Below are 16,161 nucleotides of genomic sequence, written 5' to 3'. Positions count from 1 at the left end.
GGGTGGGGAGGGAGGGAGGAAAGAAGGAAGAAAGGGAGGGAAGGAAGGAAAGAAGTGCCAGGTTTTAGCATTTAAGTACCACAAGCTTTCTTAAGCAGCCATTGAAATAAGGCAGCCTTATTAAAGAGAAATGATGGTAATTACAAATCATGGCTAACCGTTAAAAATATTTCAGGGACTAACTAGGAACTGAAAATGTGTAAAATCTTGCTAGAGATTCATGACTGTGAGACACTGAAATATAGACTTGGTTGCCTGATTAACAAATAAAGAGCCACAAAGCTATGAGGTTCTTCCTTCTAATCAAACTGATGAAATTTAAGCAATATTAACAAATATGATTTTTGATATTGAATAATTTTAAGGACCTAATTGTGTCCCCTCAAAATTCATGTTTTGAACTCCTGACCCTCATTATCTCAGGATATGACCTCATTTGGATATAGAATTTTCAAAGAGGTAATAAAGATATATAAGTTTATTAGAGTGGACCCTAATTCGATATGCCTGATGTCCTTAAAAGAAGAGATTAGGACACCAACACACACAGAGGAAAGACTGTGTGAAGACATAGGGAGAAAACAGCCATCTAAAAGCCAAGGAGAGAGGCTTCAGTGGAAACCATCCGAGCCCTCCGCTTGATCTTGGCCTTCTAGCCTCTGGAATTGTAAGAAAATTAATTTCTGTTGTTTAGGCCATCCAGTCCATGGTACTTTGTTATAGCAGCCATAGCAAATTAATATAGTAGTGAAATGTGTCAACATATGGAAGATCTACAAATCTCAGTGAGTCAGTATTTTCCAATAAAATCCAATAACAATGTAGGATAGAGCAGTAGATTTTAATATAACAAAGTATGAAATATTGATTGATATTGTTTCAGTTTAGTTTCTTTACCACCATACAACTAAACTTCAGGTAGATTGCAACAAACATTTTAGAAACTATTTGTGGAATTTTTGTGTGGTATCAAGAAAAGAATATCTACCCTTACTGAAAAGATTATTAGAATATCCTTTTTCAACTATGCATCTGTGTGAGGCCAGATTTTCTTCATAAATTTCAACAAATAAACCACAGCAGACTGCCTTTTAAAAATTGTTTTGGAAATATTCATTTTGTAGCAAATATTATTTATGTTAATATTTAATCAGTTTAACGTTATTTCAAATGAACTAATATAAAGTTTCTTCAGCTTTCTTTTAAATATATCAACAGCTATAATCCACATAAAATTCTTTAATGTTCAGTAATTTTTAGCACTGAAAACAGGCCTTGAGATCAAAAAGTTTAATAACTGCTGATTTGAGGGAAAAAAATAAAAAGTAGCATTGGCTATCCCATGTGGAATTTGCATTAATACGCCAGCCACTCACTAAGTATTTCATATTTGCTCTCTCAGTTTATCAATACAAATACTTGCAATGTTAACATAATTATCTGCCTTGAGAAATGAGGATTTTGAAGGTTCTATGTGATATAATTTTTTAAAATTTCACAATCAATATATATTCCATATTGAAAAACAAACCCAGATTATATGATTCCAGAGCAAGAATGTTTGATGTATTAGACCACTCAATTAATAAAAGACACTTTAAAGAAATTATTTTGGTGTTAAAGAATCAGGTAGGGATTTATCAGAATTTCTGTATGAGATTTAGGTGAAATGATTCCCCAATCTGACCTGGAAAATCTTCTGGGTCAAACAGCCTTGGTGAAGCAATACTGTATGATGCTTTTCAATATACTTCACCAAATATTCACCTTCAATATTGAGATACTATGCACATAATTTGAGGAAATTTCTTCTTTGATTCTCAAAGACATACTATAACAGACTTGAGTGTCAAGTGGATTCAAGTAGACAGGAAGAATAAATATTTCTTTTATAAAAATGGAATTGTCTAGACTCTCTTTTATTGCCTAATTCCACTCTTAAGCTAAATATTTGGTAGGTTTTCTTAAGAGTCCAAGGTAGCACAAAGCTTATAGAAATTTCATATGAAGGTACTTCTGAACAAAATGATAATATAGTTATTAGAGATGATGATTATTTATATGTATCTCAAAAACTAATTTTAACTACCGTTAATGATACTTTACTTTGTCTACTGTTTTGTACTTATCTTTCAACAGAAAATAGAATATGTTGTGAAATGACCATTGTATCAATTTGATCAAGGAAAGATGAAAGCAAACTGCCTGAATAATAATTCATAAATTCTGGAAAATTAATGATAATTAAAAAATGTGTTCCAAACATACTTATTCATTACATAAATGTCAGTGTATCTTCTGACATTTGTTGTATTTGGTCAGTTTATATTTCTCAAATTTCATGAATTTGTGCCAACAGTATTTTTCACTAGAAATGTATGGCTTTACTTATTGTCCTGTATGCCAGGTGCTTCTGAAATGAAATACAGTGTTCAGTAAGAAGTTGATTTAAACTTGATTTATGTTGATTTAAATTTTGTCTCCAAATACTTTTTCTCATCTGTTAAGGCTTTTAAAATAATTTTTAATGTAAGTATTAATAGTAAAAATTTATAAAACTTTAAAATTTCTAAAATTGTTTTTTAAACTTTTAAAACAATCTGCTCTGTGCCACAAAGCTCTGCAAAATAATCTATCAGCTTTCATAATATAAATATAAAATTGTTATATAATTTTGACAGGAAACAATGTTTTAGGCACAAAGCTTTGATGGTCATCCAGTTTTCAAAATTGAAAGCATTATTTTTAATTAAAAGCATTTGTAAAGGGTAAAGAGAATGTGAAAGTGAAAGACAGTATAAAAATTGTTCATACTAAAATTATGTTTGTAGTGGAGAGCTTTTGGATTGATATTGAATGAGAATATTTCTGTATCCTTGAAGCTAAAATATCAGTTAAAATTAATTACATAAGTCAATTCAAGTCATAAAATTGTATTCTAGAAGTTCAAGAATGAGATTATACTATCACACAGCTTTCTTGTTTTGACAGGATTTATATAAATTACTTTAAATGTGAATTTGATTTAAAATTTAATCTTAAAATATATTTTATTGTCACAAGAGTAAAAATCTTAACACACACTGTTTGGGTATAAACCCTAATTTTTACATTTTAATAACTATAGCTATTTACATTTTTTAAGATCTTACTATTTAAAAATAGATAATTCATGTGTTGTAGTTCTGTTTTCTTTTTGTGTGTGCTTAATTATTTATTTACTTTATTGGGGTGTAGTTGTTTTACAGTGTTAGTTTCTGCTGTACAGAGAAGTGGAGTACCTTATGCAGCAGGTTCTCATTAGTTATCTATTTTATACATATTAGTGTGTATATGTCAATCCCAATCTCCCAATTCTTCTTACCCCCGACTGGCTTTCCCCCTTTAGTGTCCATATGTTTGTTCTCTACATCTGTGTCTCTATTTCTGCCTTGCAAACCAGTTCATCTGTACCATTTTTCTAGATTCCATATGTATGTGTTAATATGCGATATTTGTTTTTGTCTTTCTCACTTACTTCATTCTGTATAACAGTCTCTATGTTCATCCACACCTCTACAAATTACCAAATTTCATTCCTTTTTATGGCTGAGTAATATTTCATTCTATATATGTACGACATCTTCTTTATCCATTCGTCTGTCAATGGACATTTAGGTTGCTTTCATGATCTGGCTATTGTAAATAATGCTGCAATGAACATTGGAGTGCATGTGTCTTTTTGAATTATGGTGTTCTCTGGGTATATGCCCAGTAGTGGGATTGCTGGGTCACATGGTAATTAGATTTTTAGTTTTTCAAGGAACCTCCATACTGTTCTCCAGAGGGTTCCCTTTTCTCCACACCCTCTCCAGCATTTACTGTTTGTAGATTTTCTGATGAAGCCCATTCTAACCAGTGTGAGGTGATACCTCATTGTAGTTTTGATTTGCATTTCTCTGATAATTAGTGATGTATAGCAGCTTTTCATGTGCCTGTTGGCCATGTGTATGTCTTCTTTGGAGAAATGCCTATTTAGATCTTCTGTCCATTTTTTGATTGGGTTGTTTGTTTTTTTTTGATATTGAGCTGCAAGAACTGTTTATATATTTTGGAGATTAATCCTTTGTCTGTTGATTTGTTTGCAAATATTTTCTCCCATTCTGAGGATTGTTTTTTCATCTTGTTTATAGTTTCCTTGGCTGTGCAAAAGCTTTTAACTTTCATTAGGTCCCATTTGTTTATTTTTGTTTTTATTTCCATTACTCTAGGAGGTGTGTCAAAAAAGATCTTTCTGTGATTTATGTCAAAGAGTATTCTTCCTATGTTTTATAGTGTCCAGTCTTACATTTAGGTCTTTAAACGATTTTGAGTTTATTTTTGTGTAAGGTGTTAGGGAGTGTTCTAATTTCATTCTTTTACTTGTAGCTCCATTACGTTTTTATTTATTTATTTATTTATTTATTTTTTGAGGGGTACACCAGGTTCAATCAGCTGTTTTTATACACATATTCCCGTATTCCCTCCCTTCCTTGACTCTCCCCCCCTCGAGTCCCCCCCACCCTCCCCGCCCCAGTCCTCTAAAGCATCTTCCATCCTCGAGTTGGACTCCCTTTGTTATACAATAACTTCCCACTGACTATTTTACAGTTGGTAGTATATATATGTCTGTGCTACTCTCTCGCTTCGTCTCAGTTTCCCCTTCACCCCCCGCCCCCTCCCATACCTCGAGTTCTCCAGTCCATTCTCTGTATCTACATCCTTGTTCTTGTCACTGAGTTCATCAGTACCATTTTTAGATTCCGTATATGTGAGTTAGCATACAATATTTGTCCTTCTCTTTCTGACTTACTTCACTCTGTATGACAGATTGTAGTTCTATCCACCTCATGACATATAGCTCCATCTCATCCCTTTTTATAGCTGAGTAATATTCCATTGTATATATATGCCACATCTTCTGTATCCATTCATTTGTTGATGGGCATTCAGGTTGCTTCCATGTCCTGGCTATTGTAAATAGTGCTGCAATAAACATTATGGTACAAGTTTCTTTTGGGATTATGGTTTTCTTTGGGTAAATGCCCAGTAGTGGGATTACTGAATCATATGGTAGTTCTATTTGTAGTTTTTTAAGGAACCTCCAAATTGTTTTCCACAGTGACTGTACCAACTTACAGTCCCACCAACAGTGCAGGAGAGTTCCCTTTTCTCCACACCCTCTCCAACATTTGTGGTTTCCAGACTTTGTGATGATGGACATTCTGATGGGTGTGAGTTGATACCTCATTGTGGCTTTGACTTGCATTTCTCTGATGATGAGTGATGTTGAGCATCTTTTCATGTGTTTGTTGGCCATCTGTATGTCTTCTTTGGAGAAATGTCTATTTAGGTCTTCTGCCCATTTGTGGATTGGGTTATTTGCTTTTTTGGTATTAAGCTGCATGAGCTGCTTATATATTTTGGAGGTTAATCCTTTGTCCGTTGTTTCATGGGCAATTATTTTCTCCCATTCTGAGGGTTGCCTTTTAGTCTTGTTTGTGGTTTCTTTCACTGTGCAAAAGCTTTTAAGTTTCATGAGGTCCCATTTGTTTATTCTTGATTTTATTTCCCTGATTCTAGGAAGTGGGTCAAAAAGGATCTTGCTTTGATGTATGTCATAGAGTGTTCTGCCTATGTTTTCCTCTAGGAGTTTTATAGTGTCTGGCCTTACATGTAGGTCTTGAATCCATTTGGAGTTTCTTTTTGTGTATGGTGTTAGGAAGTGTTCTAATTTCATTCTTTTACATGTTGCTGTCCAATTTTCCCAGCACCACTTCTTGAAGAGGCTGTCTTTTTTCCATTGTATACTCGTGCCTCCTTTGTCAAAGATAAGGTGCCCATATGTGTTTGGACTTACTTCTGAGTTCTCTATTCTATTCCATTGATCTTCCTTTCTATTTTTGTGCCAGTACCATACTGTCATGATCACTATGGCCATGTAGTATAGTTTGAAGTCAGGAAGCCTGATTCCACCAACTCCATTTTTCATTCTCAAGATTGCTTTGGCTATTCGGGGTCTTTTGCATTTCCATACAAATCGTAAGATTTCTTGCTCTAGTTCTGTGAAAAATGCCATTGGTAATTTGATCGGGATTGCATTGAATCTGTAAATTGCTTTGGGTAGTACAGACATTTTCACGATGTTGATTCTTCCAATCCAGGAACATGGTATGTCCCTCCATCTGTTTGTGTCGTCTTTGATTTCTTTCATCAATGTCTTAAAGTTTTCTGCATACAGATCTTTTGCCTCCTTAGGCAGGTTTATTCCTAGGTATTTTATTCTTTTGGTTGCCATGGTGAATGGGAGAGTTTCCTTAATTTCTCTTTCTGCTCTTCCATTGTTAGTGTATAGGAATGCAAGAGATTTCTGTGCATTAATTTTGTATCCTGCTACTTTACTAAACTCTTCAATTAGTGCGAGCAGTTTTCTGGTAGAGTCTTTAGGGTTTTGTATATATAGTATCATGTCATCTGCAAAGAGTGACAATTTTACTTCTTTTCCAATTTGTATTCCTTTTATTTCTTTTTCTTCTCTGATGGCTGTGGCTAAAACTTCCAAAACTATGTTGAATAATAGTGGTGAGAGTGGACACCCTTGTCTTGTTCCTGTTCTTAGAGGGAATTCTTCCAGTTTTTCACCATTTAGAACGATGTTGGCTTTTGGTTTTTCATATATGGCTTTTATTATGTTGAGGTAATTTCCTTCTATGCCCATTTTCTGGAGAGCTTTTATCATAAATGGATGTTGAACTTTGTCAAAAGCTTTTTCTGCATCTATTGAAATGATCATATGGTTTTTATCCTTCAATTTGTTGATATGATGTATCACGTTGATTGATTTGCGTATATTGAAGAATCCTTGCATCCCAGGGATAAATCCCACTTGATCGTGGTGTATGATTTTTTTAATGTGCTGTTGGAGTCTGTTAGCTAGTATTTTGTTGAGGATTTTTGCATCTATATTCATCAGTGATATTGGTCTGTAGTTTTTTTTTGTGACATCTTTGCCTGGTTTTGGTATCAGGGTGATGGTGGCCTCGTAGAATGAGTTTGGGAGTGTTCCTCCTTCTGCAATATTTTGGAAGAGTTTGAGAAGGATAGGTGTTAACTCTTCTCGAAATGTTTGAGAGAATTCGCCCGTGAACCCATCTGGTCCTGGGCTTTTGTGTGTTGGGAGATTTTTAATCACTGCCTCAATTTCCGTACTTGTGATTGGTCTGTTCATGGTTTCTATTTCTTCCTGATTCAGTCTTGGAAGATTGTATTTTTCTAAGAATGTATCCATTTCTTCCAGATTATCCAATTGATTGGCATATAGTTGCTTGTAGTAGTCTCTCATGATCTTTTGTATTTCTGAGGTGTCCGTTGTGACTTCTCCTTTTTCATTTCTAATTTTGTTGATTTGCATCTTCTCCCTTTTTTTCTTGATGAGTCTGGCTAATGGTTTATCAATTTTGTTAATCTTCTCAAAGAACCAGCTTTTAGTTTTATTTATTTTTCTTATGGTTTCTTTCCTTTCTTTTTCATTTATTTCTGCTCTGATCTTTATGATTTCTTTCCTTCTGCTCACTTTGGGGTTTCTTTGTTCTTCTTTCTCTAGTTGTTTTAGGTGTAAGGTTAGGTTGTTTATTTGATCATTTTCTTGTTTCTTAAAGTAGGACTGTATTGCTATAAACTTCCCTCTTAGAACTGCTTTTGCTGCATCCCATAGGTTTTGGGTTGTTGTGTTTTCATTGTCATTTGTTTCTAGATATTTTTTGATTTCCTCTTTGATTTCTTTAGTGCTTCCTTGGTTATTTAGGAGTGAATTGTTTAGCCTCCATGTGTTTGTATTTTTTGCAGTTTTTTTCCTGTAATTGATATCTAGTCTCATGGCGTTGTGGTCTGAGAAGATGCTTGATATGATTTCAATTTTCTTGAATTTGCCAAGGTTTGATTTGTGACCCAAGATGTGATCTATCCTGGAAAATGTTCCGTGTGCACTTGAGAAGAAAGTGTAGTCTGTCGTTTTTGGATGGAATGTCCTATAAATATCAATGAAGTCGAGATGGTCTAATGTGTCATTTAAAGCTTGTGTGTCTTTATTGATTTTCTGTTTGGATGATCTGTCCATTGATGTAAGTGGGGTGTTCAAGTCTCCCACTATTATTGTGTTACTGTCGATGTCCCCTTTTATAGCTGTGAGCATTTGCCTTATGTATTGAGGTGCTCCTATGTTGGGGGCATAGATATTTACCATTGTGATATGTTCTTCTTGGATGGATCCCTTGATCATTATGTAGTGTCCTTCCTTGTCTCTTTTAATAGTCTTTACTTTCAAGTCTAATTTGTCTGATATGAGTATTGCTACTCCAGCTTTCTTTTGACTTCCATTTGCATGGAATATCTTTTTCCATCCCTTTACTTTCAGTCTCTATGTATCCCTTGGTCTGAAGTGGGTTTCTTGTAGGCAGCATAGAGAAGGGTCTTGTTTTTATATCCATTCAACCAGTCTGTTTCTTTTGTTTGGAGCATTTAATCCGTTTACATTTAAAGTGATTATTGACATGTGTGTTCCAATTACCATTTTCTTAATTGTTTTGGGTTTGTATTTGTAGGTGTTTTCCTTTTCTTGTGTTTCCTACTTAGGGAAGTTCCTTTAGCACTTGTTGTAAGGCTGGTTTGGTGGTGCTGAATTCTCTTAACTTTTGCTTGTCTGGAAAGCTTTGGATTTCTCCCTCAAATCTGAATGAGATTCTTGCTGGGTAGCGTATTCTTGGCTGTAGGTTTCTCTCTTTCAGGACTTTCAGTATATCCTGCCATTCCCTTCTGGCCTGCAGAGTTTCTGTAGAAAGGTCAGCTGTTATCCTTATGGGTTTTCCCTTATATGTTGTTTGTTGCTTTTCTCTTGCTGCTTTTAATATTTTTTCTTTGTGTTTAATTGTTGTTAGTTTGATTAATATGTGCCTTGGTGTATTTCTCCTTGGGTTTATTCTGCATGGGACTCTTTGTGCTTCTTGGACTTGGTGAATTATTTCCTTTCCCATGTTGGGGAAGTTTTCCACTACAACCTCTTCAAATATTTTCTCAGACCCTTTCTTGTTTTCTTCTTCTTCTGGGATGCCTATAATTCGAATGTTGGTATGCTTAATGTTATCACTGAGGTCTCTGAGACTGTCTTCTAATCTTTTTATTCTTTTTTCTTTTTCCTACTCTGTGGCGTTTATTTCCCCCATTCTATCTTCCAACTCACTTATTCGTTCTTCTCCCTCAGTCATTCTGCTGGTTATAGCATCTAGAATATTTTTAATTTCAGTTATTTTGTTATCCATTGCTGTTTGTTTTTCTGAGTTCTTATGAACTGTTTCTTGTACTTTCTCTATTTTGTTATCGAGATTTTGTATCATTTTTACTATCATTACTCTAAATTCTTTTTCAGGCATTTTTCCTATTTCCTCCTCATTTATTTGGTCTTGTGGGTTTTTTTCCTGCTCCTTCACCTGCATGGTGTTTCTTTGTTTCCTCATGGTTGTCCAAACTTTTGGCGTTGCTTGTCCTGGCGATAGAGGTGTTTATAGAAGACTGTCGAAGCCTCAGACTAATGTCCAAGTATTGGACTAAACGAATATTAAGTCTAGGAAACACATACATGTATAAGACACACAATTACTGAATGCGTTAGGACATAAGGGTCTAGAAAGACCTGACAGAACCCCAGTGTGCTATCAGATATTCAAAGAGAAACCCAGCAGAAATTGACAACTGAAACAGAACAAATCAGAGACAAAAGCAAAAGCAAACAAACAAAGAAATAACACCTTACACATACAAACATCAATCCAGGGAGATTTTGTAAGCTAGGATCAAATATAGAAAATATCCAGAGTACCACCAGAGAGAATGGAGATTCTCAGAATGTAATTAGACAGCTGTACTAAGAACTAAGATAAAGACAAAAGCTTAATATTAAATACCAAGGCAGTGTGTCATCTGGAGAATAGAGCAAGGAGTCTGAGCAGACCGATAGTGTTGCTTATAAGTATGTTAAGATAAAATACACTTAAAATGGCTGGAAGAAAGGGGAACAGAAGAGCGTAATGTGGTTGGAAATATGGAAATAAAAAGAAAGGAATAGAAATGTATAAAAGATAGGGATGAAAGGAAAGTATGAGAGATATATTGTCTGTACTACCAAAAACTTAGCTAGATATAGAAGTATATAAAAAGGCAAAAAAAAAAAGAATAAAAAATATCATTAAAAAATTATGTTATGAAACTTGTAGATCCCTTAAGGCTAAGATCGTATTTAATAAAGAAAAAAAAAAGAGAGAGAGAAAAAGAAAAAAAAAAAAAATCCAGAACTGATCCCAGAATGGACCAGTTCAATAGGTATTAATACTACTATTTCTGTTTCCTTAGCGTCTCAGCTGTAAGTGTCCTTCTCCCTGCCTTGGGTTTTTTTGCGTTATTCTGTGACCAGCAGAGGTTCCTTTATTGTTCGTCTGTAAGCGTCGGTGTGTGGGGAGGGAGAGGGTACAATAGTGGCTCCTTCTCCTGGGAGTGAGTGAGCAGTGGCGCACTGTTGTTTCAGTCAGGCTTGGAGGTGCCTGTTGCAGGGGGACGCCGGTGGCTCAGGCGTACACAGAAAGTCTTAGAGTTGGGCCTCTCTCGGGTTTTTTTTTGTTGTTGTTGCTGTTTTTTTTTTTTTTTTTTTTCTCTTGGCAGTCTCCCTGCTGCTGGTGTTGCAAGGGGTTTTAATCTAGCCCCGCCCGAGCGCCTGAGGGTGCTTGTTATCCCTGAGAGCCTTAGGTGGCCCACAGGGCGTCTCTCCACTGCCTGTTGCAGAGGCTCTGAAAGAGAGAGAGAGGCTATGCGCGCGGCTCCTCCCCCCCGCCCGTGAGCCTGCAGCCTCCAGCCGCCATCATGGCCGGGCAGCTCTCAGGGACAGGCACTCCTCTCTGCGGACCTCCTCCCTCCTGTCCTCTCGGTCCGTCACCCTACCGGCAACAATGTTTCTCACCCTGAACCAGCTCTCCGGTTCCCACGCTTCCGCTCCTGGACCCTCGGTTCAGCCACGGATCGATGTCTTGGTCTGGGAACGCTGAGCTGCGCTGCGGACCCTCCGTATGTTTCTCACTCCCTCCCATCTGCCACAGCTCCACCGCTTCACCCTCTTTGAGCCCTCGTAGATGCCTCCCTACCGGCTATGTTGGGCTCCCCGCAGCCCTTTCTGGTGTCCGAGGCCGTCTGCTGGTGTTCAGCTGGTTCTCTGTGGGAATGACTGCGTCCTTCCGTGCATTCCCAATGTATCTGTGGAGAGGGATGCACTCCACGTCTCTCTACTTCGCCGCCATCTTTTTCCCCCTCCATTACATTTTTAAACACTAGAAGTTTTTTGCACACCTGCAGTTCATCTTCCTCTGTGTTAGATTACTTAATTGTTTTGAATTATATAAAGGATATGGCGTAAAAGGCTTTTGATTAACAAGACTAGGATTAGTCAGCTTGCTCTCTCACTAATTAGGCACCTCTCTTTCAATTTATATCTCTGAGTCTCAGTTTCCTTATCTTTAAATAATAGATAATATGTGTATTATAATTTCATAAGCAAAATAAATGGTATGTCTCCAGAAGTCATGCTTTTTAACTCAAGCGATTAGGGTCGGATGTGAGGAGGAAGTGTCAGGCAATGAGATGTGTAGCATAATGACCTCTAAATGTAAGAGAGATTATAAAATCTCTTCTGGTAAGCTTTCAGTTATTTACCTTATTTTCCTCTCTAGATAACACACTACCTAAAAGAAGGGGTTGGGGCTAGCTCGGTGAGTTCCAAATGTTAATGCACCAACCTCACAAGTTTTGCTTTGTCTGAGTAACACCTATAGAATTGTTTACTCAACATATTAATTTATTTTATTTTAACTTTAGCCTTTAGTCTTCTTAAGCAATGATACAAGTATCAGTGAAATCAAACTATGATGAGCTAATTATATTTTATTGATGTGAATTAAAATATATTATTATAAAAAATAACATTCATCTTTGTTGTGTCCTCCAAAATAATATGACTTAAAAGTCCTGAACTTTAGTACCTGTAAATGGGACTTTCTTTGAAATAAGGTCTTTGCCAATGTAATCAAGTTAAGATGAGGTCCTACTGGATTCTTGGCCCTGATCCAATGACTGATGTCCTTATAAGAAATTTGGACACAGACACAGATACACAGGGAGAATACCATGTGATAATAGAGGCAGATATTGGAGTGATGTGTTTATGGAGAAGAAACACCAAGTATTGTCAGCTACCACCAGAAGCTGTGTAGGAAGCAAGGAAGGATCCTCCCCCAGAGCCTTCAGAGAGCGAGTATGGCCCTGCTAACACCTTGATTTCGGACTTCTAGCCTCCAGAACTGTAAGAGAATACATTTCTGTTACGTTAAGTCACCAAGTTTCTGATAATTTCTGCAGCCTTAGGAAACTAATACACCAAAGTACCACCTGAACGCATCCCCTGCCCCACTAGTGGGATTCATTTAACACTTGGGGAAATGCTAGGCTGGATGCTCTCTGAAGGGGCTTTTTCAGTCCTGTGGTTGAATGATGATGACCATGAAATCAGTCATTTTTTTATACATCTTTATTGAAGTATAATTGCTTTAAAGTTTTGTGTTAGTGTACAACAAAGTGTATTAGCTATATTTATACATATATCCCCATATCTCCTCCCTCTTGAGCCTTCGTCCCCACCCTCCCCATCACATCCCTTAGTTCATCATAGAGACCAAGCTGATCTTCCCATTCAGTTATGAAGTGTCAAGAACCCCCTTTTTTTTTTCTTTCTTTCTTTTTTTTTTTTTTGGCTGCATTGGGTCTTTGTTGCTGCATGTGGGCTTTCTCTAGTTGTGGTGAGCGGGGACTACTCTTTGTTGTGGTGTGCAGGCTTCTCATTGCAGTGGCCTTTCTTGTTGTGGAGCACCGGCTCTAGGCAGGCAGGCTTCAGTACTTGCAGCATGTTAGCTCAGTAGTTGTAGCATGTAGGCTCTAGGTCACAGGCTCAGTAGTTGTGGCACACGAGCTTAGTTGCTCCACAGCATGTGGGATCTTCCTGGACCAGGGCTCAAACCCGTGTCCCCTGTGTTGGCAGGTGGTTTCTTAACCACTGCGCTGCCAGGGAGGTCCCAAGCTCCCCTATTTTTAAAGGTGAGGAAAAGCTGTTTCAATTGAGGTTGAGCAGATTGGGCTCACCAATTCTGAAAGGCACCCTGGTGTATGTATCTGAATGCCCTGTTCACTCCCAATCTTCCCAGGAACTACAGGCTCTGCAGAGCCATGGCTGACACTTGGAGATCTATCTCTGTGGTTGCCCACCAGGGCAGACCTGAGAATCACCGGTGTATCTTAAATCTTACTTTTTTAATGCATTTCTTTTCAGCTTCAATGTTGAGATACAGTGCTTATAACTTGTACTTTGACTTACTATATAAATGATGAAATGTAGCATTTAACTCTTTTCATTGGATTCTAGATATACAGAATTTTGTAATAGGAGTTGATTGTTAACAATTTGGAAAATGTTATCAATCATCCTAAAACTGAAATAACATTATATAATAGAAAAGCAGTTATGTCTTATTTAGAACTATGTTTCAAAAATTTAGGGAAGAAGGAATACTTGTTTCCCATCTTTTTGTGTCTATAATTAAATATAGGTAGATGACTGTTGTAGACATTTTTATAGTACTTTGCAATATAAAATTGGAAAATATTTCTTAGACATCATTAATAACCTCCAAAATGGGTATTTCCATACTTTATTTTTTTTAAATATTATGTTTTCCTTTATAAAAATCATGGCAGCTCACCAACAAGGCACTGAACATCTACAGCTTTCCTTCCCTAGAGTATGTGGCCACAGAGCCATGGAAATTAATAAGGAATTTTGCTTTTTCAGATATTTGTTTTATTTCTCAAACCTATAGTTTAGAAGAAGGCAGAGTTCATAACAGATTATCACTTAGGAATCTCTTATCCTAGTTGAGAGAAGAAATTGTGTTTTCATGTTCTATGCCAACAAATAAAATTAACAGATTACACTCAGAATTCTATAATTTCAATTCATTGGTAATACCAAAATCTTTCTCTTTGCGAGTTCATCTTTACTTTGTTTCACAGGTTAACCTCTAAAATTTTATTCTGTAAATTTAAATATTAAGAAGTGAGTAAATTTTTCTTGGACATGTATTAGTCATAACTATTCAATATAATATATTCACCATATGCTTAGATGACTTAATACCAGTTAAAAGACTGTAATGAGATTGACCTCTCACATTTTGTGACCCTAACAAAGTTTAAATTGAAATTTCAGCTGCACAATGGTTCTTTGATTGATTTGGATTCCAGCTTTACTCTGGTAATTCATACTATTAATTTAATAAACTCTAGAAATTTGCCTTCATGGGTATGTATTTTTACAGACAAAATTCTTATATGCTCTCAACTCTTACCCTATACATCATTTCTCCTAAAAATAGAAAATACATTACTAAAAATTAGTAGTATAAATAATAAACCAGATTGTTAAAAATCTTATTTGCCTGGAGATAAAACTATACATTCCTAAAGGCCTAATTTAATATGAAGACTCTCTTAACTTTGAAGAGGCTGGAACCCAATTTTTAGATACTCTTCCATAATTTGTTAATACTTATGATATTCCTGTGAGGTCAATGACATAGAAGTAATTTTTTAGGAAATGAAGAAAATATATAATTCTTGCTCTCAACGTGCTTACAGTTTAGCAAAAACCATATGGTAGAAGAAACCACGAAAGTGAATAAAATCAGGCAAAAAGATTGTGATCCAGTGGGCTTTACGGTTTATAAGAATTCTGATCCATAGTAAAAAGTATTGGAAAAGAAATTAGAAAAAACTTTTTAGGGCTATCCCAAATACCTAGAGCTTTTAAAAAGTGTCTGTAATATTTAGGGGATGTTATTTATTTTCTACCTATACATTGAAGATAAGAATACATCTATCTATTTTCTTCAGAATGTCTTGGCAAAGATAATTCCTGCCATTCATATCAGTTTATTTAAGTGAAATTTCATATTGCAATGCACAAAAACTTTGTAAATAGGCCAATAGATAAGTGCAGGTATAAAACCTGGTCACCTCAGTGGATATTGTTAGAGGCCCTTCACTCTCAAGCAGTCCTTCTCAGTGTGATTTAAAGCAGAGGACTAGTAGTTGTACGGATACATTTATAATATGAGGTACTAAGAAGAGTGATTCCACAAATAGAATCTTCCAGATGTTAGGATATGTTAAACCGGGAGGTGGGAAGTGAGGGGTAGAGTTAACATTTGTGATAACAGATACCAGGTAGCTCAGGTAAGAGGTAACATTAACTACAGATCTTTTTCATGACCGAAAGAATGTAAAAGAAAACTAAAAACCTACAAATATGGTCTTTAGCTATCAATACCCAAAATTTGCAGAAGAGAGAATAGTTATAGGAAAGACAGTTTTACTCAGGTTGAAAAGGAGTGCATGAGTTTGACCCAAGACTAGAGTCACATCCTGACAGCTCTTGTCCTGGTATGCTAGAGTCCTCGGAGAGAATCTGCTGGTCTTGATTCGCTGGCAAGGACAATCAGTGTCCCCAGGAGTGTCCAGATCAGAAACATGCCCTCCCTGGAAAAAAACAAAAAAGGAGTATATGAGTTTGAGATCACTACAAAGAAATAATAAATAAATGTCATATATATGACTATATAATTTTATTTTTTTTCAGGGAGAGGCATACAGTTTTCAATTGGGAAATTCCACCCAGAGATTGCTTCTTTCTTTGTTCTAATTTTACTTTTCAATATTTGAAGTGTTTATTTGTGTTTGTTTATTTAATTTTTTCTCTCTCACTGGACTATAAAGTTATTGAGTATGGGCATTAGGTCATACTCATCCTTCCACCTTTTTCCTGAGTCAAGCTGAAAAATTCCCATTTCTGTCTTCATTTCTCAAACTTAAGAAGAGTAAAAAAAGCCAACTGCTGACTACATCTTAACAAAAGTCTTTCTTAGAAATAAGTTTAAAATGGAAACAGACTTTTAAAATGAGAAATGTCTTCATCCCACTTATTGAATTTTATTGTCTACAGCC

At 36.0% G+C, this 16,161-nt stretch overlaps 1 non-coding gene across 1 annotated transcript; it reads left to right on the top strand.

The window, feature by feature from the left end:
- The first annotated feature begins 15,562 nt into the window (after positions 1 to 15,562).
- On the top strand, positions 15,563 to 15,691 carry LOC130852858 (small nucleolar RNA SNORA3/SNORA45 family). Its single transcript, XR_009053561.1, has one exon. It is a non-coding gene; the product is annotated as a small nucleolar RNA SNORA3/SNORA45 family (small nucleolar RNA).
- The last annotated feature ends 470 nt before the right edge of the window (positions 15,692 to 16,161 follow it).

The sequence above is a fragment of the Hippopotamus amphibius genome, chromosome 4 (assembly GCF_030028045.1).
Source record: "Hippopotamus amphibius kiboko isolate mHipAmp2 chromosome 4, mHipAmp2.hap2, whole genome shotgun sequence".
In the NCBI taxonomy this organism is placed as follows: domain Eukaryota; kingdom Metazoa; phylum Chordata; class Mammalia; order Artiodactyla; family Hippopotamidae; genus Hippopotamus; species Hippopotamus amphibius.
This window is presented reverse-complemented; position numbering and strand designations above follow the sequence as displayed.